General features: G+C 39.5%; 1 protein-coding gene and 1 long non-coding RNA gene across 3 annotated transcripts in view; both read right to left on the minus strand.

Moving 5' to 3' along the window:
• The window catches only part of LOC137040470 (uncharacterized), a 66,425-nt gene that overhangs the window by 31,575 nt on the left and 9,772 nt on the right, over positions 1–25,078 (minus strand). The gene's annotated exons all lie outside the window — the stretch shown is intronic.
• On the minus strand, positions 16,786–24,630 carry LOC137039555 (uncharacterized). Its single transcript, XR_010897691.1, has 3 exons — positions 24,536–24,630; positions 17,074–17,127; positions 16,786–16,943 (listed from the first exon to the last, which is right to left on the minus strand). It is a non-coding gene; the product is annotated as an uncharacterized lncRNA (long non-coding RNA).

The raw sequence follows: 25,078 nt of genomic DNA on the forward strand, positions 1-25,078 counted from the left end.
CCACTCTGCTCACTATACTGGTTCGCTCAATAAACATCTCATATAACACCTTTGTCTCCGCAGTTCTGTACCATAACAGTAATGCCAGTCTTGAAACCAGGGAAAGACCCAAGTTCACCTGGAAGTTACCGTCCAATTTCATTGACGTCAAATTTATGTAAGTTGATGGAAAAGATGATAGTTAAAAGGATGTCATATGATTAGAACAGAAAGGGAAATATAGTGTATATCAATGTGGTTTCAGGAGGGGAAGATCTATAATGGATGCCTTAATTAAAATAAGTAATGAGATAGAGAAACCCATGAGTATGAAAGAAGTTATGGCGGTAGTATATTTTGATATAGAAAAAGCTTATGATACAGTATTGAGAGAAGGTTTGTTAATCAAAGCGGCTAAAATGGGAGTAACTGAGAAAGTATATAATTGGTTATTGCAGTTTTTATTTGAGAGAACATTTAGAGTTCAAGTGGGAGTAAGTCGATCAGCTGTATTTCATGCAGAAAATGGTATACCTCAAGGCAGTGTAATTAGCCCTTTGCTATTTAACGTAATGATTAATTATATTTTTGATAATGTAGGAATGGGGATGTGCGTTATGCAGAGGATGGTGCAATATGGAAGAGGGGGAGAAATATCTGGCAAGTGGTATCCAGTATGCAGAATTCTATTAAAAAGGTTGAGGAATGGTCAATAAAATGGAGATTATAAATGTCAGTAATTAAATCATGTTGTATGTTATATACTAGTAAAAGTAAAATCCAATGAAAATATGAATTGACGTTATATGATAAAGTGTTAGTGCAGGTTAATACATTTAAATATCTAGGAGTGTGGTTTGATAGTACATATAATTGGAAAAAGCATATAGATGAAATTGAGAATAAATGTAGAAAGACATTAAATGCAATGAGGGCCATAGCTAGCAAAGAGTGGGGAGCAGAACGAGTAGCATTGTTGTCATTATATCAAGCTTTAATTAGATCAGTGCTGGATTATTGTTGTATGATTTATGATGCGGCATCAAGGACGCTTTTAAATCGGCTGGACAAGATACAGTATAGAGTGATCAGAATATGTTTAGGAGCTGTGAAGTCAACTCCTATTAATGCCCTGTTGGTTGAAGCAAATGAAATACCATTAGAATTGAGAAGAATTAAATTGTCTTTAATTTATTGGAAGTACATTAAGAGTTTTGTGGGAAATCATATTGGTAAGGATGTATTTGGAATTATGTCATTGTTTGGAATATGGTAATAATAAAGGAAAAGGATTTGGTTGGGAAATAAATTCTGTTCCAGATAAATTCCAGATTGTAGAGATTGAAAGTAATTTGTCACCTGTAATGGGTAAGATACCATCCTGGATTTTACCAGATGTTGTAATAGATTTGGAAATATTAGAAGAAGTAAGAGATTGGGAGGAAGCAGGGATGGTAGCAGCTAATGTTAGAAAGCATCTACATCGGAAACATTATGAAAGTCTCCACATTTTTACTGTTGGGTCAAAGGATCCTACCTCAGGAATTACAGGAATAGGAATTTATATACCTTATATACTTAGTTTAATGTAAAAATATCAAAAAGACTAACTTATAATTTATCAGCATACTCTGCAGAGATGAGTGCTATCATCATAGGTTTATCATGGGTGGACGAAATAAGGCCTGATAGAGTAGTGATATGTTCTGATTCAGCATCCGCATTAAGTTCATTAGATTCACAGGAGTCAGTTAGAGTAGATTTAATTAATGAGATTTATATGCTTTTATACCAAGTGAGAAGGAAAGGAGGGATAGTTGGGTTTTGTTGGGTTCCAGCACATAAAGGTGTTAACAGAAATGAAGTTGCTGATGAGCTAGTATAAAAGGCATTGGAAAGAGATTCAACTGATGTGAGGGTACCTCTAGGTAACGGAGAAATTAAATCAATTATCAAAAAAATATTAAAGGAAAATGGCAGAAAAATCTGGGATAAGGACATGAAGGGCAGACATTTGTATAAAATTAGGAAATATGTAGAGTCTAATAAAAGAATAAGGGGAAGAAATAGGAAGGAAGGGTTTGTGTTAACAAGATTAAGGCTTGGTCATTCAGGATTAAATGCAACATTAGCATTAGAGTGAATGAGAGTGGTTTATATGAATTTTGTAAGGTAAAAGAAACAGTAGAACATGTAATATGTCATTGTAGGAAATATATTCAGAAGAGAACAGAATTAATGGAGTATCTTGATAGAACTGAACAAATGTTTATTGTTCACTCTTAAATGTGCATTGAAAATTGACAGCTGATAAAACCGGTGCTCCCGGTACCATATTCGTATAATATTTAAGGCTAAATGTAGCTCTTAAAGATATAGTTCACCCAAAAATGAAAATTGTGTTATAATTTCCTCACCCACAAGTTGTTCCTAAACTGTACAAATTTCTTTCTTCTGTTGAACACAAAAGATAATATTTTGAAAAATGTTGGTAATCAGACAGTTGGCAGCACCCATTGACTTCCACAGTAGGAAAAATATAGAATATGAAAGTCGATGGGTGCTGCCAACTGTCTGATTACCACTATTTTTCAAAATATCATCTTTCGTGTTAAATAGAAGGAAGAAACTCATACAGCTTTGGAACAACGTGAGGGTGAGAAAACAATCTTTCATTTTTTGGATGAACTATACCTTTAAGAATGATGATACTATATGAATATGGCACCTGGAGTACAGGTTTTATCAGCTGACTGTCTTCTGTTGCTTATAATAAATTGGAATGATGATAACACATAAGCAGTCTTTAATAATGCTCTCAATTACATGTAGATGCATACTTTATGCATTAGTGAGTGTGGTGGTTCCTATGGGGTGTCGATCTGGGATGGGAGCGTATGAGGCTGGGAAAAAAAAATAAAATAAAAAAATAAATAATCACAGTATACTCATTACAAAAAAACTAGACTACAGCACTGGGGACAACTGCACAACACGTGCAAATAATAATATCAATAAACCATAAACTATTCTGAATAAATAGTTGTAGTTTAACGAAGAAGAGGCTGCGTGACACTCGTGCCGCAGAAGAAGAGACAGCGCCCCCATACTGTTTGGCGAACGCAAGTCAAATGGAGAATGTTGGATTATTATAATATAATATAATAGATTTTTTTATTTATTATTATGTATATATGACATTGGAGAACAGTGAGGAAAGTTAAACTATATATGAAAATTCAGACCTACTGGACATTTAATGTATCATGAGCTGGCTTTAAAAAAATATATACTGTTGTCTGAGGTCAACAAATGATGTTTGTGTGTTTTTTACATTCAAAAACATCATAACTAATAGGCTATTTTCTACACTGGTTTTGAGGCTCTTTCCTGAACGCTGGGATTTGATGGGCATGCCGCACTGGAGACTTGGAAGTAAACGCCCACGGCTAGGATTGGATAAGATTTGCATATTTAATGAGCTTCAGTTCCTCTGGCAGTTTAGTTCACATGAGGGAGAGATTGCTTTGAAAGCGGCAACCGGAAAAATTATCTCGACCACAGGGCTCGTAAATGTCTTTATCAAACAAACAATGATTTATTTCTTATCCACCCTCGAATGATTGGAATATTATTTCTGTATTACATTATAACTGATCCTCTGTCTCTCTAACAAAGAAAACAGCTACACAAATTTTGAAGGAGGGGGTCAACTGTATTACTTCACACATGGTTATATCAATAAAGAGTTCCTTTTCCAAACTTGTTTGCTGGTTAAGTTAATTTGATATACAAATACACGACAATGGACCCTTTTTACACAATACTTGAATAACCCCTATTTGAACAGACCTTCTCCAAATGGTTAAATAAAAAAATAAAAAAATAAAAATAAATCAATCAATAACCCAGAACAGAAATCACAGAAAGTCTCATCCACAGGAAAAATACTTTTAGCTTAAGGATTATACTTGAAGCTTAAAGCTCAGACATGTAATGCAAGAAATGTCCCATATGCCTTGGCACATCAGTCTCTTCCTCAATGATAGCACCTCCACATTATTCCCATAGCACATGGTGATGAATATGGAAAGAATGCCCATAATCAAGAATCCTTCTATAAAATACAAACATTCATTCAACCCACTTAAAATGGGGTTCACGACAACCTCAAGGCATAATAACAGTTACCTCATGACTAAATTTCACATATAACATTAAGCATGAAATAAAGCTATTCAATATACATCATTCAGTGGTTATAATCAAACATTAATTACAATTGAGCATCAAACAACTAGGTTTCCCAACAAGGATGTTTCAAGGCCGAGAAGGAACACAAAGCACACCATGCTGTCCTCTATCTTACTCTACTACTTCCTCATCTTTTAACCATACCAAGGGAGCACTCTAGGACCCCCTGGGGGTGAGGATGAAAGCTACAACCACTAGAACATTGTACAGTTCATGACACTGTTACAACATGGCCTGCCCAATCGGTTGATATAAGCGTGAACCACACACACACACACGCGCACCCAGATCAGGAAGGAATATTTCTGCCGACGGGCGTCCATTTTGGCATCCCGTCTGGAAAACACATAGCCCCGGGACTACTATTACATATAAAAAAGACTTTTTACTCACATAAGCTTCTTGCACCATTCCTGTTGGATCCAATTTAGAAGGCACAACATTGTGTCTGTAAATCCAGCACTGTAAATCCAGCACTACAACACACAAGCTGAAATGAAGCGAACACACAAACCTTCTTGCCCCCGTGAGCAGGAACTTCATTTAAAATAAATTACATTCCTAATATTAGGATGCAAAGGAAGCTTATGCAGCGACAGTGTTCTTCCAGAATATCTTGCTATCTTCTTCGACGTGTTTATTGCTGCTGGCTAGCGTGATCCGATAAGTCGGTGGGCGGGGCTACTGAAATATTCTGTAGAGGCGGTGTTTCGCCACTAGATGACGTCAGGACGAAGCACAAGATCGTTTTCTGGGCCTAGTGTCTATAAAAGCTTTACTTTGACTGACAACAAAGTTTTCAGCTTTAAAATTTACAGGATACTTTTATATTACCATGACTTTTTATAATAAATATAAAAAATAAAAAGGGAAAGTTGATTTCTCAGTTCATCAGCCCTTTAAGTTTAACTGATCCTGAATAGATTTTAACCATTTAAAATATGAGCATTAATGATAAAAAAACACTTTTGGATTATTTGAAAGATCTCATTTAAATTAAAACGTGAGAATAAGACACAATAAATGTCAAACCTGTTATGTGCAGTAGGATCAGGATCAGAGGTAAGAGTCTGGAGTTCATGTTCATGAAAGACTCAGAGCTGCTCGTCCTGAGAAAGAAAAAAAAAACACACATTGTGTTTGACTGAGACACACTTGACCACAGAGTCAGAATCATGGACACAGTAACACACTTCAGAAAGTCGTAAAATGTGCTTGAAATTGAATTAAACCGTTTTAATTTAGTTTAAATAAAATTAAGATTATATTTACCTACATTAATTGTTGCTGTTGTTCTCTGGTTTAAGTTGTAGTTTCTACTGTCTCTTAGAAGCTGTGCAGACTCTATGATCTTATTTCCTTCCCTTTTCTTACTAACACACACATATCAAAAGAGAAAAGAACAAAAAATATGCTTAAGCCGGGGAACAAACTGCAAGCGCGCTGTGAGCGTCTAGGAGCGTGGCGTGTCCATTTTTATTTTGGCGTAAAACTGCGTGCATGCTTGAAATAGAAGAGACGCCTATTTTTCGCGCGACACGCGAGCGTGTTGGAAGCGTTTCAAGGGCAAAATAGAATAGGAAAAGATGTTTATGTCATTTTGACACAAATACATATTAATAAATGACATTTTCATGTTTAAAAAATCTGTAGGTTAAAAGAAATGCAGATATAGGCCTAATTTTAATAATAAAAAACAACAACATAATTATCAATTTTGAAATATTAAGCCTGTCAATACAGAACAAAATATTCTGTAGCCTATTTTGCTGTCAATACGTGGTCAATAGGCTACTGCCAATGTTGTCTTTGCTGTATCAATAGGCAATAAATATATTTATATTTAAAGGTGCCCTAGAATGAAAAATTGAATTAACCTTGCCATAGTGAAATAATAAGAGTTCAGTACATGGCCATCACCTACTGTGAGTCTCAAACACTATAGCCTCCTACTTATGTAAATCTCATAAATCAAAAACACCAGAAAAAAAAGTGCTTCTCAACATAAACCCAACCTTGACGCAAGCGTTTGGGATCATTTATATTCACGCCCCCAACATTAGCATATGTCCAAACATGTGCATTGTCAGGTAACTGGGACTGCAGATAAACAAACTTCTCTCATGGACACATGTCATGTTTCAGGCTGTGCTGAGGACTTTTCTACTCTTCCCACAGATAAAAAATGTCAACAGTCATAGTTGACGTTTATTATACTCAGATACCACAACAATTTAATTCAAGATTGTTCGTTTGTTCGGCCCATTTCAAGCAAGCTTCGCTCAGCGTCTTAAACTGAAGAAAGTGGCAATTACAACTGTATTCCTGCAAGCAGTAAGTATCGATTTTATCCACTTATTGACTGTTTAAACAATTTCTGATTAAATTGAAAGTTTCTTAGAGAGACAGCATTGTCTAGATAACGCAAGATGCTAGTACAGTAACAATAGGATACTCCAAGTACCATACCAAACTAAATAGTGTGTCTAATGACAAATGTTAATATTATTTTGTATTACAAAATACAACCGTAGATACTTTGCTTACAGATTGTTCACTCAATCCTTCTAGCAAACGTCACCTTTTCCACCATATAAGTTAAAACGATAGTCATTTGACAAGGCTATTCATTTTGTAAAAATATGAGTTATATATATTTTTGAGAACTGAAGTAGGCCTATGATGTTTTTGCATGCTTTCAGAGTACATCACAGTCACTGCGTAACGTTAGCCTACATTGTGACTAACGTTATATAAACATGCAATATCGTTGACGAAAAAAACAAGTCTAAAATGTAGACTGGATGACACTTTAAGCAGAACATGTCAAATGGAGATTGCTGAAATGCAGCTTACTTGTTTATTGGTGTTTTCAGATCATTTGCGCGCGAGAGAGAGTTCATGTGCATATGGTTGCCAGATTGGACATGTTTAGGTAAAACACGAAGAGTATACAAGTTTCTTTTCACAGAAAAGCTCTGTTTAGGGATTTAATGACTGAAATCTGGCAACCGGAAGCACGCGAGCTCTTTCTTGCGCACGGATGATCTGAAAACACCAATAAACAAGTAGGCTGCATTTTATCAATCTCCATTTGAGATGTTTTGCTTAAAGTGTCATTTAGTCGGTCTGTGTTGTTTCAGGACGGTCAGGAATCACGAGCCGCTTTACTGAACTGCTGTGAGCTGCTGAAATAAGCCAATCAGAGCAGAGCTCAACATGAACATATGCATGACTCTTCCAAATAAGGCAAAAACAGAGCATTACATCCTAGGGACAATTTATAGGGTTGTAAAATGTTGTCCTTAAATAAGCCAAATACCCTCTATGTAGAAATCAGAGAACAATTTAACATATTGTTTCAAATCATTCTAGGGAACCTTTAACATGAAGTATAGGGCTTCCCTGTACATCAATAGCAGCAGTAGTGCCGCGTCAGACACACTTCAGGTAATATTTTTTTCTCTGTTCCCAGACTGATCTCATGAAATGGCGTATATATGACACGCCAGTTCGTATGTCATTTTGGCGTGCTATCAAGACGCATAATTGCTTTTTAGCGTGTTTATCAACGCCGTTTCATTATATCCCCCTACACTGCCCCTACCCCTAAATCTACCCAACACACACACGCACAGCCCCTTCCCTTCCCTAAACCTAACTTACCCATTTGTGTGTTATAAAAAACAGGATAACAGGCAGATACGGCTGCATACATAATTTATTCAGAAAGTACACATATTCCAAGTGTTCCGAGGCCAAACGATTGATTTGTGTGAAGAAAATCCCCTAAAGTGATCAGTAACGTCGAATCCATCCGCCAAAGATTAATAATACATTTCAAATATTGCCGCCGAAAGAAACGTCATGTCAAACGCTTTGACAGCATTGGCTGTCATGTGTCTCGTGACCAATTGCGTCATTACGTCAGCTTTGATTGTAAAATGCCATTGGCTCTCGTGTGTCTCGTGACCGATTGCATCATTTAACTTGTGTGTATCTTTTAAATTAGAAATATTAACAAGTGCGTGTTTGTTCTGTTCGCAAAGGAGCGCGATCATCATTTCAATGACTAAAACTTTAATATCAACTCTGTTCTTCACATGAAGATATTGTATGACTTCAGAAGACTTGGAATGCAATACGAGTTAATACTTTTATACAGTTTTTTGGTCAGTTTTTGCAATAAATACATGTGACTGTACATTTATTTGCCTGTTACTGTTAACTTTACGTGTTTTATATTGTTGAGAGTGGGTAGGTTTAGGGTAGGAGTGGAGTTAGTTACTCCAAAATATAAAATTATGCTATAAATATTCATTCTGTGAGATCAGTCATGATGTCATGTTGCGCATCTGGAATGGAGAAAAAATATTACCACTTAGCGCCTCTGGTGGACGTTTTACCCCAAAAGTGCAGGTAAACGTACCTGGAGGTACATAATTCAGGTGTTGCAAAAATGTAGGCAGAGTCACGTATTTCCAATGAGCCTGGGTTGTATTTATTTGTGTATTTATTTATTTGTGACATCTCATCCTGGAGAACACCTGTAAAAAAGCACAAGTGTTTAGATTTAATAATAAGTATTTAATATAGGGGAGTGTGATTTTGGCATGATGTTTGGTTGATAAGCTAAATGTAAAACCGTAAGCACAAGGTCTTACGGACACATAGTCAGCATGAAGGCAGAGTAATTTAGGCAACAAAAGTGCTAAAATTGTTCTGCTCCTAAACAAACCAATTTGGGAATATTACAATAGAGAAAATGTGCAGGCAGTAAAGTTCAATGACTGTAGTAAAAACACAATACAAACGATAAAGGCAAAGCTAGACAGTCAAAGTTGTAAGCACGAGTTTAGTCAAATACGTGATCAAAGACAAATACACAAATAACAATAAAAAAATAATAGGCAAACTGCTATGTATCTTACGCCGTCTAATTAGCCGTATGTTTTCGCGACTGGCGGTATTGATAGACGTCATGCGCGTACACGCGAGGGTAGTCAGATTCTGGCAAGGAGTTGGAATTCGGCACAACAATGGCATATACGTCACTTCCACCACCACCCCCATGTAAACACAAGTAATTACATAAGAGGTACAAAATCATATATTTTAGGATACCTAACATCTGTGATATTTGTTTATTTGTCTTGCCTCAAGCTATAATGCAAATTGATTTTTCAAATTTGCAGATTCATCTATGGTAGCTTGATATTATGATATTGACAATATATGGTTATTACCTACAACTCAAACTTCAAGAATTGAAGTATCATATAGATTCTGTAAAACGGTAACCAATAGACTAGGCTTCTATAATGACGCTGGCTTGTAAACGTGAGCATCGTGATCATTTGGCGTGTCATGTGACACAAAAGGTTTGGGAACATCACGCAAGTTACGTTGCTATGGCCGTCGTATTGTAACCTTATCAAAGAACCTAATAAAATATGTAATAGATATTACCACATATTTAATATAGGCTATAGGGAATTGCATGCAACATACACAGACTTTTTTTTAAATTTTGTTTTTAATGACCCAACCCTCTTTGCAAATAAAGTGACAATTTCTTTACCCGCCTCAACCCGAGCCGCGGGGTCCGTGGGTTATGAGACCACCCGCACATCACTAGTTCAGGGCTATCATGGTTGTCATGTAAACAAATGCATGCACGCATCCCTTTCTTTTACTGTATGGCGCATCCCCTGATGTAGGATGACAGAGTTTACAACAGTAGTAGAGGACAATACTGTTTCCCAACTGTAGGGGGACCCTGAGAGCAAAAGTTACCTAGTGCTGATTTAAAAATATATCTAAATTATAACACATGCTTTCAATGACAAATGCTGGACAGTTAGTTCATGTGTTAATGACTACAAGGCTAGATTATTGTAATGCTCTACTGGGTGCCCTGCTCGCTTCAATAAAATGCAGCTGGTCCAAAACGAGCATACATTTTAAAATCTCTCTAATTACTTACAAAGCACTGAATAGTTTAGCTCCCCAGTACTTGAGCGAGCTCTTAACACATTTTACTCCACGTCCAGTGTTGGTCAAGTTACTTCAAACTGTAATACATTATAGATCGCTTGTGACTGTTATTTAAAAGTAACTCTTTACATTACTATATCACTGTCTCAGAACTCTAATGCAATACATTACTCCTGTATTACTTTGATTTACTTTCACCAAAATAACTAAAGAAATAGAACTTAACATTCTAAAATGACAAAACATAGGCTACTACAGAGCATTTACCATCCATTAGAAGGTGATATGATGTAGCATAATGACTGTGGGCTATCCAGAATGATTATAACAATATAGCATTTAACTGGCAAAGTGAGGGCACAAGAAAGGATGACAGACAGGATCACAAACTATCCAAGTGTGTTAAAAGTATGATAAAGGTAAAGTGATTATCTGGCAATATCTGGGAATAGCTTGGGTCTATTCATATTAGACACAACAGAACTGTAAGTAAACTCTAATGCTGTGACAAGATGCACATTTGTTCTTTTCTTATTGTTGTCATTATTTAATTCTGTTTGAATTCAAGAGGTTCACAGCACAAAAAATGTCATTGCAAGTGCAAAAAGTGCAAGACATTATTTTTTAATTTGTTTTAATCGCTAGTGTGCGATATCGATAGTTCTTTTGATTTTAGACAAAGGTTACATTTGACTGCATTTGCATTTGACTAAGTAATGTGCAAGTAATGAGAAGTAATGCTATGTTAGGCTTCATTTTCATTTTCTGACTTCATTTTATGCTTATATTAGAGAAGAGGAAAGAAATAACATCAGAAGTGTCAAAATATCTTTAAAAAGGAAGTTGAAATTACACCCTATGGGGAGGTTTCTCTTTCCTGCTTAGCTCCAACTCTTATCAAACACCTGAACCATCTAATCAATCTTTAGGATTGCTACAAATGTACATTCACATAGTTTCATAATTAATGTAATAACACTATTCCAACTATTAAAAAGCATTCATGTCCTCGTGGAACTCATAATAACAACTTGCAAACAGAATTTTTGGAGTGCTCTGACTTCTCTTATGAAAAAGAAGTGTTCTATTAGCATACTTCTTCTAAACTAAAAACAAATTACTAATAGATGACGTATTTGCTTCTGTAGAAGCCACACTGAAAAAAAAACAGCTTGTGTTACAAACTCACTGTATATTTAAACATGTGTTTTCCATTACAAAACAATACATTAGTAAAAGCTAAATTGAAGAAAGGAAAAAAGAAAACCATAAAAGTTATGAATACAACAACCACAATAACAATGAAATAATAAAAATAAACCCTGCAGTTACTTGCACACACGCATGCCAACACAGTTATGTACATACAGCTCTGGAAAAAAATGAAGAGACCACTTAACATTGACAATTCTATTTTAAGTGGTCTCTTAATTTTTTCCAAAGCTGTATCACACACACATGCACATGCACATGCGCGCACACACACACACACACACACACACACACACACACACACACACACACACACACACACACACGCATGCAAACACGTGAAGGCACACACATGCATGCAAACACGGGAAGGCACACACATGCAAGCAAACACATGAAGGCACACACATGCATGCAAACACGGGAAGGCACAAACATGCAAGCAAACACATGAAGACACACATGCAAGCAAACACATGAAGGCACACACATGCATGCAAACACGTGAAGGCATACACATGCATGCAAACACGGGAAGGCACACACATGCAAGCAAACACATGAAGGCACACACATGCATGCAAACACATGAAGGCACACATGCATGCAAACACGTGAAGGCATACACATGCATGCAAACACGTGAAGGCACACACATGTAAGCAAACACGTGAAGGCACACACATGCAAGCAAACACGTGAAGGCACACATGCATGCAAACACATGAAGGCATACACATGCATGCAAACATGAATGCATGTACACGCACACACATACATGGATGCACATTTATGCAAACACATATACACACACACACGTACCACTCACATTCTAAGATGCATGAAGAGTCCCTCTTAGCCTCCTTCCAAGTGTCAAAAATAAACTCAATCGCCTCCTCTCCTGTATACTCTGTCTTCTCAATGTTTTTGTCTGTTTTTAATTATGTTTTATAGTAAAAAAAAATCCTCAAAAACTCTAAACAAAGTGTATCTCCATTCGAATCCCTCAAATCCCCTCCGCTCCCCCAGAAAGCCGTGGCGATTTGCTGACGGAAATCATGACATTACCGTAATAAGCCGTATATTAACGAAAAGTGCATGATGTTTACTGTCAGAAGCTATTTGAATTGTTTTGATAATTGAAGTTTGAAGTGTTACGGTAACATGAATACAGCTTTGTTGAATGTGTCAGTGACGACACACTCGATTTAAAGGGGTCAAGGGCCCCATCCGGAGATACCACCAAAGAAGAAATACACGGCTCTACAGGAGGCACGTAACCGAGCCCCTTCTCCTGGGCTTCAGCCTTTGCCTCTTAAGTGCATGCTTCCTGAACCGGTCTGGAAGTTGGGGCAGAGCAAAATTTTGAGAGAACAACCTCAGTAAAGTCAGGACAGTTAGGTATCAGGAAATCTTCTGGTCGAACAACCGGACGACTCAAGGTTTGAAGGCCTCAGTATCAGAGAAGGTAGGTCCAAATTAAACTTAGTAAGGGCCATCTTGATTGTGTCTTGCAATGAAAATGCCCCTGAAGAATCAGCAGATTAAATACTTGAGGTCCCATCACTATGAGAGTGCTGAGACTGAACATGCACAGTCTCCTCTAAGAATGTATAACGGTCCCGTTCATCAGCGACATAATCTGAGGCTGCTAAATGCAATGTATCCAATTCCTCCCTAGAACACTCAGCTGCTGGTTCAAACCTAGTCAACAAGGAATTAGGTACTGACACTGACAGTAGCAGAAGCAAACAACCTCGCCAACAAAGCCTCATAGTACAGCATTAGATAGCTCAGCTACCTGGTGCAGTAGTGTTGTATCTGGCGTCTGCTTCTTAATTGGAAGACCATCAGTTTTGCCAGCTGAGCGCTTGCTACCAATCTGAGCTTTGGTTTTCAATGGTGTCAAATAAACTTAAAAGACAGGTTCAAATTTTGACATCCTTTGTCGCCTTACCTTCTGGACAAGGGTCAGTTAAAGCCTCCCTGAGATGTTTGATGTCTAGACAGGCAGGGCATTGTATATAAGCATCCATAAGATCCATAGGACCTGAATATTTACAACATGAGGCAGCCATAACGTCTTTTCCTTTAAGAAAAACAACCCTGGTCAACCAATGGTTAATAGCAGCGATAAATATAGCACTCCAATAATATGTGTCAAGTGGTTGCCACAGTAATTGTACGTGAACACTAACACCCTGGTTTACTGGTAAGCGCAGCTTTAACACAATTGAGTGCAATAGGTATACACTCACGGTGAAACCAAGAACCCTGGGTGAGTTTTCACAACACTCACCTCAACCCCAGTGGCTGGAACACCGCGTTTGTGAAGACACTGGATAACCAATGGGTCTGAAACAGTCCAATCCAATCCAATATCCAATATGACTTAAAAGAAACTGATCCAACGCAAAATCAACCCTTTTTTCACCATGTTTGACCTTCTCTGGCGGTCTGGAACTCGTGAAATACAACAACTGAACACAATAACAGGCTTCAATTACTGTGGTTACAGTTCTTCTATTTAAACAAAAATATATAAGTAATTTTAACTCTGAGCCCATGAATAATTTAATCTGACGTTAAAGGGGTGGTATCATTTAACTTTTTTTAACTTTAGTTAGTGTGTAATGTTGCTGCTTGAGCATAAACAGTATCGGTAAAATTACAGCGCTGAAAGTTCAATGCAAACTGAGATATAGTCTTTTAAAGTTATGGCAGTTTATTGCACACAAAAACAGCACTACCACTACCCTCTCTCAAGTCCACCCAATCTAAAGAACTCCATTTCCCTCTGTTAAACTCCCCAGTTACAAAATGATGAAACACTAAGCATAAATACATGAATGATTATAGAGGTGTGTATATATATATATATATATATATATATATATATATATATATAATAATAATAGATTTTATTTATAATGCACTTTTCATTCCGAAGAATCTCAAAGTGCAACGGGGGGGGGGGGGGGGGGGGATAACAACAAAAAATGAATAACAAGTAAAAATATAGAATACTACAAACAGTCAACCAACACAGAAAACAGAACAGAAACAGAGCTGATGGTGAACAGAAACAGAGCTGATGGTGAACAGAAACAGAGCTGATGGTGAACAGAAACAGAGCTGATGGTGGACAGAAAACAGCTGATGGTGGAAGTCTCTGTTAGCTCCGCGGCACACTGTGGTCCACTCCATGTTTCAGATTTCTCCCAGCGGCAGTGTCCCGATGACATCGCCGAGGCACGACAGCTGAAAACCAGATGATGGGTCTTCTTCATGATGATTCAAACGATGGGGATCGCTGCAGCACCATGCAGGAGTCAGAACATTCCTCCGGGCACTTCTGTGGACACACCGGGGCCGGCGCAGATGTCCAAGCCGCTCCACGGTCGCAATGCAGGACGGAACAGCGGCGCAGCCGAGAAGCAGAACATCCCAACATCATGCCGGACGCCGACGACGAGAGCCCGGATGACGCTAGCCCGGTGCAAACTTCAGCCACCATGCAGCCCAAGCCCAAGGGAGACCACCAGTGAGCACCCGTGGCGAGAAACATCAAATGTCCTCCAAAACCAGAAACCAACCGCAGCAATTCAAACGTAAACATTAGAGAAGCGGTTGAAAACGGCGAAACGACGAACAACGACCTCTCAGTGGCTGCCAGCAATCAGCAACAGTCCCAATTGTAGCTCTGACTGTTAGACTAGTCACAAACATAAGGAAATAAAATAAAATGTAAATCTAATAGTACATTAACATGATCATTTGTGGGTGGAGAAGCGGCGAACAGACAACGCCAGCGTCCTCTCCCCCCAATATATATATATATATCGTCTGAAGCAAATAAAAAGTGGGTGGGTAATTTATTTTTTACTACCGTTTAACGTTTGACGCCATATTTACATTAAATACAAATATACTGCCGTTTACTAAACGACTGATTGGAGCTTACAAAATTACGGAAATCACCAAGTGTTTAATCGTGACTGTGTAGCGGTAAAATGCATGACATAAAGTTCTGACGCAAATCAATCAGGGGTTCCAATCCGCCTGTAGCCACACTTGTTCCACTCCCTTTTCACATCACATATCAGATCGGAAAGGCATTTATTTTTAATAAAAATTGAGAAAATATTAGAAAAGTGGAAATAAAGCGTCTAACATGTGTTTAAGTTTTTTTGTTTTTGTTTTTTTGGTTAGGGGTAGTTAAACAGACATGTACTGAATTAGAGACAATAAAAGTGAGTGGTCCAACATCGTTGGTCGTAAAAAGTGGGTGGGTCTTGTCTATATATATATATAAAATTTTTGCATTGACCAGCAGGTGTCTAGTGTGCATTCGAAGCCTCAAGAAATGAACCACTTTTCAACACATCAGGCTGGAAAGCTTCATTTAACCACCACTACTGCTGTCTCAAATAAAGCTGCAAATGGATCCACTCCCTGTTGACCCTTCATTACAGAAAACCGGCCACCTGTGTATCTTAAATAGGGTGTGTGATGCAGTGCAGGTGTGAGCGTAATCAGTCCTAGGAATGAGGGCCCATGGGAATTGGAGTCCGAATGATCGTGCCTCAGTATTCCGGTGATGGCTCCCTCCGGCGATCTGTAGGATGAACTGGGGAAGCGCTATTCATGACAAAAATAATGATTTCAGAATGATGTGGAATAAATCAAGATTAACATTTATTTTGGCCAGACATAACTTGAAAATTAAACATGTGTTTGAAACTAAAAATAATTAAACAAGAATGTATGGTACACAGCTGATCAGCATGAAATAAAAAAAACACATTTTCAAAGAAATATAAAAATAGTTTCTTACATAAGGGTTGTAAATATTTGTTTCACAAACACCTGGTCTTCAGTGGAGAGGATCACATATCTTGAAGAAATCACTCAAAAAGGAGAACAGAATTCTCATAAACTTCAATTTTTCCTCATACCAGTGACTGCAGTGAAGTTGAGACAATTTTACCAATTAATAAATAAAAAACAAGATTCACGAGATACATCATCTGTGGTATTAAACATTCTGTGACTTGAATCAGGGGGAGAAGTTCATGGCAGGTCGATGTCCTTCACTCTTTCTCTGAGATCTTCTCTCCAGATTAGTGAGATGTATTGCTTTATTGCAGGGTGTTGGAGCTCAGCTTTTTGTACAACTAATTATTACAGCCTTATCATTAATATATACAATCTTTATATATATATATATATATATATATATATATATATATATATATATATATATATATATATATATATATATATATATATATATATATATATATATATATATATATAATTGAAAGCAATTCTTACATTTATCAGGAGGGGGAATGTAATGGATGACATAAACCTGCATGGACTGTCGTTTTGTTCTAGTTTAGTTTGATTATGAAGACTGCAGTCATTAATAACACTGACATCACTGTATCACTGATGTTGCTAGGTAACGATCTCACAATGACATCACTCCATCAGCTCTGATGGACAGAGGAACAGATGTGGAACATCAGATTCTGAGACAGACTAATTAGAAAGACATTAAATACATTTACAACAATGTTTTTGTCATTGAGTCTCTTACAGTATATTATATACACAATTACACACCTTCACTTTTGTTTTCAGTTTGGTTTTGAGATTAGATACATTCTGATGAAAAACCTGCTGAATAATAATTCACATTCTAATAATTTGGATTCATTTCATTATATTCACTTGTGGCCATGGAAATGACACTCAGGACCAACAGATATAGTTGAGGTTCGTATTTTATTCCTTAACAATTGAGTTGGGGTCTCTACTTCTTTTATTTATAGTATGTGGGGCGAAAAGCCATAAGAAACCAAAAGGCAATGTCAGAATATCTTCAGATTTCACAACAAACGGTTAACCCCAAAAATAAAGACAGTATAAAGTACAATTTGTTGTCTCTTCTTGTGTGCAATAATAAAGGAACAATGCAAAAAAAGTACAACAGCAGTAATAATAATAATACGGTAGTGGCACTCTAACCAAAAAAAGAAAACAACATCTTAGAACTGCACAAACAGTTAGACTGTAATACCACTTACAAAAGTACACTTAAAATAATATAGTGTGGACATTACTCACTTTTCCTGTGTTTCTTTTAAACACACTGATATATCACATCTTTCACGTGAACAGGCCTCTTCTATACAGGTGGTACGTTAGCTCAGCCACACTTACACATCTACGCAATCCTGCGTAAACATCCAACTCCCTATGGATATAAATTTACATTCAATGCAATCTTCCAGTAAACAGCTAATATACACTTTCATGAAAGCATTATGCATATATCCGTACCTGGACGATATCAAATTACACCTAAGCAGCAATCGTGCGCACATACAGCATAACTCTGTGACTTCCTCATCGCGAGTGTGCGCCTGTGTTTGTCCCGACATGCGATGACGTCACCTGACTTTTCTTAAAGGAGCCTCGTTATTTTCCCTGCAGATATATACTGCACTATCATTAAAAGTATTTAAACTCCCCTTAACCATCACCTGGTTACATTCTCCCCTGCATTAGGGTAAGCGTCATCGATTACTCATTTCAAACCAGAGTACTCTTGATCTCTTTCACTGCTTCCCTAAATAACACAGAACTCAAATCAGCCAATATCTGTGAAACTGCCGCCGGACTTATAGAGGTACAGTCCAGGACAGACCTTGGCTCATGGTGCAAATTTGAATGCTGCCCAGCATTTGGCCTCCTACTAAGTCGCCGTGGTGCAGCAACAGGATGAGTTAACACGCTGGTAGTTGCATCCAGCCTTTCCTCGGTCTCCGATGTGTCAGTAGGCTCTGATAAGGTATTGGCATGAGCAGAATCAACCGATTCTCTGTTGAATACCACATCGGACACATGTCCTTCGTCCTGTTGGCCCACAGATTTGGTGCCAAGATCTCTTACTGCAGGCACACAAGATCTCTTCTCCATCAAAACTTCACCCTCCTCTGAATCCTCTGACTCAGTTTCCTTGTGGGACTCCGACTTTTCCTTTTGTGCCTTTGACCTTCTCCTAGGGGCAGGAGTAGGATGATTCACACAGGGCCTGATGTCAACCCTGTTAACTCTCTTTGCAGGCCCACCTTCCAATGGCTCCACTGTGTAGGTGTTATTCATAATCCCTACAACCCGATATATGGTTGGCCCCCAGGCATCCTGGATTTTGTGACGCCCTACGGGCCTGTTCCTCAGGTACACCAGTGCCCCGACCTCAATCCTCGGGCAATGGACTCTATCCTTGTCCAAAGAGATGCGCTCAGCAGCCTTTTGTTCAGAATACTCCCTTGCCCTGGTATGTGCATCATTTAGACGTTTTTGATGGACCGACAGCCAGTCATGTTTCTGGTTTACAACTTGCTCTTGTCCCAGCAGGGAATCCACTGGCAGATAAGGATCAACTCCAAACAATAAATAATATGGAGAATAGCCAGTGGTCGCATGAGGTGTTGCATTATATGCATAAACCAGCTCTGGTAGGTATTCGGGCCATCTGCGTTTCTTCTCAGGTGGCAGCGTTCTCAACAGGTCATGTAGTGTCCTATTGAAGCGCTCGCACTGAGCGTTGCCAGTAGGGTGGTATGGAGTGGTGCGGCTCTTTTTTACCCCATAAAGCTTACAAAGTTCAGCCACCACCTCACTCTCAAAATTACGGCCCTGATCAGAATGCAGACGTGTCGGAATACCATACTTCATGAACCACTCTCTAAGCAGCACCTTGGCAGTTGTGTCTGCTTTCTGATCTCGGGTAGGGAAGGCCTGAGTGAACTTTGTAAAAATGTCGGTGATTACAAGAACATTTTCCCTCCCATCGGATGCAGGTTCCAGGACAGTGAAGTCCACAGCGATTACTTCAAGAGGTCTGGAAGCCAGGAACGATTTCATGGGAGGGTGGACCCTTGGCTGTGGCAGCTTAGAGATCACACATCGCTGACAATTTTTTATCCAGTCGTCCACATCATTGTGCATCCCTATCCAGAAGCACCTGCGCCTCAACAATTGGAGGGTACGCTCGACACCTTGGTGCCCCATAGTATTGTGCACATACTCCAGGACAGGCCTTTTCAAGCTGAGAGGTAACAAGAGCTGAGAACATTCCCCATGCCTGACATCCTCGAAGACACGGTACAGCAGACCTTGGCGCTCCCTGATGCTGTTCCAGTGCTTCAGCATTGACCGAACAGATTTTGGCAGAGATTTTAGCTCCTTTCCATGGGGTTTTCTCTTTTTATCCCAAAACTTCCTGAATCCACTAATTACAAAGTCTTGCTGCTGAAAGCCAATTAATTGATCAGCTGAATAGCCTGGAAAGGTGGAAGTATTTCCCTGCCCTAGTCCATTACCATCATCCAGGGAGTTAGACACTCCAGCTCGCATTTGCCTCACTTTACAGCAGTACATTCCAGCAGCCACCAGTGCAGGGTCCAGGTCTGTACCACGATGAATCCAACCACATACTGCCACACATCCATCATACTCTGCATCCTCAGAAGCTGTCTCAGGCTCCCCTGCAAACGGCTGTCTAGACAGTGTGTCAGCAACTGTGTTCCGATGCCCCGGACGATACCGGACATCAAAATCAAAGATAGATAACTGTGAAATCCATCTTTGTTCAATCGCTCCAAACCTTGCTGTCTTCAAGTGGCACAGAGGATTATTGTCAGTGATCACAGTAAATTTGGACCCCAACAAATACCCCCGAAACTTCTCAACAATCGCCCACTTGAGAGCAAGCAGCTCAAGTTTCATGCTGCTGTAGTTTGTATCGTTTTTTTCTGCATCTCTCAACCGTCTACTTGCAAAGGCAATGGCACGTTTTACATCTCCCTGTTGCTGATATAAAACGGCCCCCAGTCCCTGACTGCTCGCATCTGTCTCTACAATAAAGGGCTTAGAATAGTCTGCCACCCCTAAGATAGGCGCACTAGTAAGTTTATTCTTCAGAGTGTCAAAAGCGGTCTGACATTCTTCAGTCCACAGACTCCCCAAAAAGACATTAGTTCTGCTGAAGCTTCCAGGGGTCAGACATAAATTCACTACGTCATGAAGTGGGCCAGCTATCTTAGAGAACCCCTGAATAAACCGTCTGTAGTAACTACAGAGCCCAAGGAATGATCTCAATTCCTTTAGCGTGGACGGAACTGGCCACTGTTTTATAACTGCCACTTTCTGAGGGTCTGTGCCAATACCATTAGCAGATACCTGATGTCCCAGGAACACAACCTCCGACTGAATAAAGTGACATTTTTCTAATTTGACCTTGAGACCAGTGTCCTGAAGCCGGCTCAATACAGTTTCCAGCCTTACCAAGTGCTCCTGGAACGTTGAGGAATATACGAGGATATCATCTAGGTAAACTAACAAAATCTGGAAAACAAGATCATTCATGGTGGCCTGCATCAGCCTTTGAAAGGTTGCAGGTCCATTGCAGACCCCGAATGGCATGCGCAGATATTCATATAGGCCAAAAGGAGTCGAGAAAGCTGTCTTGTGCCGGTCTCCTTCTGCCACGGCCACCTGATGATATCCACTTGCTAAGTCAATTGTCGAGAAGTAACAGGCTCCCCGCAGAGCATCAAAGCTTTCATCGATTCGGGGTAAGGGAAAGGCATCTTTCTTCGTTTTCTGATTTAGCTTTCGATAATCTACACATAGCCTGATACTACCGTCTGCTTTACGTACCAGCACGATTGGCGATGCATAGGCACTATTACTTTCTCGTATGACTCCTTTCCTCACCAGTTGTGAGATGTGATCCTTCACTTCTCTATACTGATTAGGAGGAACTCGACGATAGGGCTGTGTGACAGGCTCATCATCAGTTAAGTGGATTTCATGTGTGATCTTGTCAGTATAACCTAGGTCCTCATCCTCTAGGGCAAATATATCAATGTACTTCTTCAACAATGACCTAAGCTGAGCTTGCTCATGCTCTGTTCCTCCTACATCAATCTTATCCAAGATTTCCTGCACATGGTCTCTGCTTTGCCCATCCTTCAAATTTAAAGTCACCTGTTCAAGGTTTGCCGAAATCCGCTGAAACTTTACTTCACACTGCTGCGAGCTGTCCACGCACTCCACCTCTGATAGGATACCCAGCCGGGTCCTGGGTGATAACCACACATCCTCCTGGGAAAAATTCACAATTTTTACAGGTATGCAGGGACAATGGGGGTCAACGAGGGTTGGGATGACTACCAGACCTCCTGGCAATGAAGTACTAAGAGGTTCTAACAACATAGGACTTCCTTCCCCGACACCCCCCTTAAATCCGGTTGCTGTACTTGTCACAACCGATCCCGCAGGTATGTGCTCTGTCCATTTTCCAGCTAAACGCACAACAGCTTTTCTTTTTACAGTACATGTCTGTACTTTCTGGAAAACATGTCTCCAATCAGAATCTAATTTTCCCCCTAAAGTGGTATCGAATTCTGCCTGGACCAGCTGTCTACATCGGCTGATTATATTCATTCCTAGGATGCACGGCACTGTGTTTTCAGGGCTAGAAAGATCTTTGACCACTAGAAAGCCACAATCCGGCATTTTAATTCCCATGGCCTCCACCTCAAGCTCCAAGTAACCCAGGTAGGGTATGTCAAGCCCATTGGCTGCTGTGAGCTTTAGCCACCCAGCCATGGAGAGAATGTCATCATCTTTTCCACACAAATGGTCTCTGAAAAACTGCTCAGTTATTGTGCTCACCTGGCTGCCTGTGTCCAATAGGCATTTAGTGGTGACACCACAAATTGAAAGCTCAACCACAGGACATGTGCCAACAGCTCGTTGCAACAACTGGTCACAGGTTGGAGGCACCTCTTTTGAGTCTGTTCGGCCCCCCCGGATTGCCCGACTCACAACAACCGGGGGTTCTCGTTTCCCTGCGGGTCAGAAGACACAGACCTCCTGGCAACCGAGCTCTGCTTCTGTGGACAATTCTTTGCCACATGTCCAGCGACTTGGCACTTGAAACATATTGGTTGTCCATCCTCAGTGAATTTTGGCTGAGATCTAGGCCTAGAGGTTTCCACCCTTGTACAACCACCCCTTATAGCCAAATTTTTCACAGCTTGAGTCAATTCACTAATTGCTTTGCCTTGTTCAGCTACCACTTCAAGAACATCTTCTAAGGTGACACGTTTTTTTTCTTGCACCGTGAGAACTGAACATTGTGTCATGTTACTACTACAACGAGACTTAGTAACTTTTGAACTCGCTGGGGGCTCTTCTACATACCAAAGCTGTGCTTCATCTCGCACCTCTATCATTGTGCACCTAGGGTGGTCTCGCACGAATTTGCGAAGCTCTCTCCGCAGAGATGGGTCATGAACCCCTTCAATGAATTGATCCCTCAGTGCCACCCGTTCGTTTGCAATAGCACCAGGGGAACATTTTAAAACCAAGCTGAGGGCTTGTGACAGTGCATGAGAGAAGTCTCTTAAGCTTTCCCCCTCTAGTTGTCTTCGGCTGTAAAAACTGTGCAAAAGCTGAGGTGCACTGCGTCTGTCTCTAAACGCCTCTCTGAGGTACTCGAATACATCGTCAACCCCATCATCAGTAACACTGCGAAGACGTACCTCTTCCAAGGCCGTGCCCCTTAACAGAGACATTACAAAGTCATACTGATCCTGCTCGGACTGATGCCTAGCACGCAGCACCCGCTCGACTTCCTCTACAAAATCATCGACTGACCTGCCATCTTTCTCCATATCGCCGCAATATGGTGATATGTGTCTCTCTCTCGGGACGTACACATAAGACCGTTGATTAAGTGAGGAAATGGCCTCCATTGCTTGATCATGTTTACTTTGCAACTCTCTAATTTGTTCTGTCAAATTATCTCCGCTATGGTCATCAACTGGGTCTGACATTGTGAGAGTTTAAATCTTAAAAGTCTCTTTTACAAAGCTCTGAAAAGGATAAGTGCTTGTAGTCCCTCTGATCCAATGCAACACCTGTCCAATAGTCTTTTGGTCCCTGGCCGATGAAATCTAGCTGGGTCCTGCAATGCTCCACAACGATCCGTCCCTCTGCTCCCCACAGCCGCCACTCTCCTCGCTTGCAGGAATCTTTAGTCTTATCTTCACCACTACCGCATTATCTCACTACATTTCCTTTATATTGCACACATAAAAAACTAACACTCTTGGAATACCCCACTCCTGGTACCAAATGTGGCCATGGAAATGACACTCAGGACCAACAGATATAGTTGAGGTTCGTATTTTATTCCTTAACAATTGAGTTGGGGTCTCTACTTCTTTTATTTATAGTATGTGGGGCGAAAAGCCATAAGAAACCAAAAGGCAATGTCAGAATATCTTCAGATTTCACAACAAACGGTTAACCCCAAAAATAAAGACAGTATAAAGTACAATTTGTTGTCTCTTCTTGTGTGCAATAATAAAGGAACAATGCAAAAAAAGTACAACAGCAGTAATAATAATAATACGGTAGTGGCACTCTAACCAAAAAAAGAAAACAACATCTTAGAACTGCACAAACAGTTAGACTGTAATACCACTTACAAAAGTACACTTAAAATAATATAGTGTGGACATTACTCACTTTTCCTGTGTTTCTTTTAAACACACTGATATATCACATCTTTCACGTGAACAGGCCTCTTCTATACAGGTGGTACGTTAGCTCAGCCACACTTACACATCTACGCAATCCTGCGTAAACATCCAACTCCCTATGGATATAAATTTACATTCAATGCAATCTTCCAGTAAACAGCTAATATACACTTTCATGAAAGCATTATGCATATATCCGTACCTGGACGATATCAAATTACACCTAAGCAGCAATCGTGCGCACATACAGCATAACTCTGTGACTTCCTCATCGCGAGTGTGCGCCTGTGTTTGTCCCGACATGCGATGACGTCACCTGACTTTTCTTAAAGGAGCCTCGTTATTTTCCCTGCAGATATATACTGCACTATCATTAAAAGTATTTAAACTCCCCTTAACCATCACCTGGTTACACACTGTACATCATGCAGTTGTGAATCACTGGATGTTTTACTCACCACATCCACAGAGCCGCTATTATGAGAAACTGAGGTAAAAACACCAGCAGAAGGACTGTAGAATGACTGAACGCTGTGCTGTCCACTGGATCTTCACAACACAAAGAAATGAATCATGAGAGAAACAATCACTGACACTAAAGCACATGTATCATGAGAGATGTGTTACCTTCTTCTGGACTTGAAGGGGTTTTGGTTTCTAGCACAAGACAGAAATTCAGATACACTCAAAAAACAAGATACACTTATGACATCAAAACACTAATTATATATAAAGTACATAATCTTAATGCTGCAATAACTTCACACTAAAGCACATGTATCATGAGAGATGTGTTACCTTCTTCTGGACTCGGAGTGATCTGGATTTCTAGCACAAGACATAAGTTCAGATACACTCAAAAAACAAGATACACTTATGACATCAACACGCTAATTACATATAAAGTACATAATCTTAATGCTGCAATAATTTGACACTAAACATGTATCATGAGGGATGTGTTACCTTCTTCTCGACTTGGAGTGATCTGGATTTCTAGC

This window comes from Pseudorasbora parva, chromosome 14 (genome assembly GCF_024679245.1).
Source record: "Pseudorasbora parva isolate DD20220531a chromosome 14, ASM2467924v1, whole genome shotgun sequence".
Lineage (NCBI taxonomy): Eukaryota > Metazoa > Chordata > Actinopteri > Cypriniformes > Gobionidae > Pseudorasbora > Pseudorasbora parva.